Source organism: Eimeria mitis, genomic scaffold (assembly GCF_000499745.2).
Source record: "Eimeria mitis Houghton genomic scaffold, Emh_scaff2046, whole genome shotgun sequence".
In the NCBI taxonomy this organism is placed as follows: domain Eukaryota; phylum Apicomplexa; class Conoidasida; order Eucoccidiorida; family Eimeriidae; genus Eimeria; species Eimeria mitis.
The window spans coordinates 1,316-1,597 of record NW_013570368.1 but is presented as its reverse complement, the minus strand read 5'-3'; positions in this window follow the sequence as shown (position 1 = coordinate 1,597).

The window sequence follows — 282 nt, the reverse complement described above, 5'->3', positions numbered from 1 at the left end:
CTGCTGCTGCAGCTATTGCTGCTGCTGCTGCAGCTACTGCTGCTGCTGCTGCAGCTACTGCTGCTGCTGCAGCTATTGCTGCTGCTGCTGCAGCTACTGCTGCTGCTGCTGCAGCTACTGCTGCTGCTGCTGCAGTTACTGCCGCTGCTGCTGCAGCTACTGCCGCTGCTGCTGCAGCTACTGCTGCTGCTCCTGCAGCTATTGCTGCTGCTGCTGCTGCAGCGATTGCTGCTGCTGCTGCAGTTACTGCTGCTGCTGCTGCAGTTGCTGCTGCTGCATTTG